This window comes from Sprattus sprattus (genome assembly GCF_963457725.1).
Source record: "Sprattus sprattus genome assembly, chromosome: 3".
In the NCBI taxonomy this organism is placed as follows: domain Eukaryota; kingdom Metazoa; phylum Chordata; class Actinopteri; order Clupeiformes; family Clupeidae; genus Sprattus; species Sprattus sprattus.
In genome coordinates this window covers 26257375-26259874 of record NC_137922.1, presented here as the reverse complement: position 1 = coordinate 26259874, position 2500 = coordinate 26257375, and the positions used below count along the sequence as shown (strand labels likewise).

At 42.6% G+C, this 2500-nt stretch overlaps 1 protein-coding gene across 1 annotated transcript in view; it reads left to right on the top strand.

Annotated features, from left to right (window-relative positions):
* The window catches only part of pibf1 (progesterone immunomodulatory binding factor 1), a 60768-nt gene that overhangs the window by 30186 nt on the left and 28082 nt on the right, over positions 1-2500 (top strand). The window lies entirely within an intron of this gene.

The following is a 2500-nucleotide window of genomic DNA, read 5'->3' as shown; positions in this document are numbered from 1 at the left end:
GGGAGAAATTTATATTTGTTTTTCTTTAATATCTTAAAAAGTATAAAGTTTAGAAAAGTGAAAAATACATAGCATAAGTGTCGTTTACAAGACCTACGCGTCAAAGTTTGAATGAAGTTTCTACGTTAAGCGGTTCGGGCTGAATTAATCGCAGAAAAAGGTAACAAGAATAAGAAGAAGAAGAAGAAGAAGAAGCCTAGGAATAACAATACAGGGCATTTCATGCACTGTAAATATTGTCATTTAGAACATTTATTTGCAGAAAAATGACAATTGGTCAAAATAGCAAAAAAGATGCAGTGTCTTCAGATCTCGAATAATGCAAAGAAAACAAGCTCATATTCATTTTTAAACTACACAATACTAATGCTTTAACTTAGGAAGAGTTCAGAAATCAATATTTGGTGGAATAACCTTGATTTAAAATCACAACTTTCATGTGTCTTGGCATGCTCTCCACCAGTCTTTCACATTGCCGTTGTGTGACTTTATGCTACTCCTGGCGCAAGAATTCAAGCAGCTCGGCTTCTTTTCATGGCTTGTGACCATCCATCTTCCTCTTGATCACATTTCAGAGTTTTTTTTATGGGATTCAGGTCTCGAAATTGGGCTGGCCATGACAGGGTCCTGATCTGGTGATACTCCATCCACACCTTTACTGGCCTGGCTGTGTGGCATGGAGCATTGCCCTGCTGGAAAAAACACTTCTCAGAGTTGGGGAACATTGTCAGAGCAAAAGGAAGCAAGTTTTTCTTCCGGGACAACGTTGTACTTTGCCTGGCTGAGGTTTGTAAAAGACCATAAGGATTGAACCAAAGCCGACTGGAGGGTCTCCTAGTTCGTCTTCTCTGATGAGTCCAATTTCACAGTAGGTGCAAGACTCTGTGGCTTTTAGGCCTCTCCAGGTCTCCGTCTAACCATCAGACGACCATGTGTTGGGCAAAGCTGAAAATTGGACTCATCAGAGAAGACGAACTAGGAGACCTTCCAGTCCGCTTTGGTTCAATCCTTATGGTCTTTTACAAACCTCAGCCAGGCAAAGTCCAACGTTGTCCCGGAAGAAAAACTTGCTTCCTTTTGCTCTGACAATGTTCCCCAACTCTGAGAAGTGTTTTTTCCAGCAGGGCAATGCTCCATGCCACACAGCCAGGCCAGTAAAGGTGTGGATGGAGTATCACCAGATCAGGACCCTGTCATGGCCAGCCCAATTTCGAGACCTGAATCCCATAAAAAAAACTCTGAAATGTGATCAAGAGGAAGATGGATGGTCACAAGCCATGAAAAGAAGCCGAGCTGCTTGAATTCTTGCGCCAGGAGTAGCATAAAGTCACCCAACGGCCATGTGAAAGACTGGTGGAGAGCATGCCAAGACACATGAAAGTTGTGATTTTAAATCAAGGTTATTCCACCAAATATTGATTTCTGAACTCTTCCTAAGTTAAAGCATTAGTATTGTGTAGTTTAAAAATGAATATGAGCTTGTTTTCTTTGCATTATTCGAGATCTGAAGACACTGCATCTTTTTTGCTACTTTGACCAATTGTCATTTTTCTGCAAATAAATGATCTAAATGACAATATTTTTATTTGAAATTTGGTAGGAATGTTGCCAGTAGGTTATAGAATAAAACTAAAATGTACATTTTACTTTAACACATACCAATAAATAGTAAAACCAGAGAAACTGATCATTTTGAAGTGGTCTCTTAATTTTTTCCGCGGCTGTATATCCAATGTTAGAGAGACAGAGAGAGCGAGAGTAAGCCAGCCATTCACGCTTTATTTGGCAGAGGTACTGTGTGTCTTTACTACAAGGCGGAAAAAAATGCATTCCCATGTATGGGATTCACCCGAGTATTAACCGCAGGGCTGCAGTAATTTGGCTTAACTAATGTATAAACCGCCGTCAATAGTCAGGACATTAGGTAGTAAGGCTATTAAAAAAAGAATGGCAAAGGTTGTTTTCATTCAGTGACCTGATCGAAATGTCATGACTTTTAATGATCCTTGAAAAGTCATGGGAAAGTTCTGGAAAGGTGTCAATGAAACTAGGTGCGCACCTGTATGAGCTGAGTCAGGCTGAATCACCAGGGTGACGGTAAAGACTGCCTTCACCTGTGACACACAAGGATCTGGTCCGTTCGGCAGTTTGGCCAAAAAAGAGCCCAGGACTACTCACTCACTGTTGCGTGTGTGCGTGTGTGTGTGTGTGTGTGTGCGTGTGTTCTCCGTGGGAGGACACGGATCCATTGGCCCAGGTCTACTCACTCACTCACTGGCGTGTGTGTGTGTGTGTGTGTGTGTGTGTGTGTGTGTGTGTGTGTGTGTGTGTGTGTGTGTGTGCCTGTTCACCGTGAGAGGACACAGATCCGTTGGCCCAGGCTCACTCACTCACTGGCGTGGACAGGTGTGCAGGTAGCCTGTGAGAGCTTGTGAAAATGGCTGCCCCTGACATGGCTGAAGAAGGTTCTAGAACACTATAGGAGCCATGACTGTAGTGC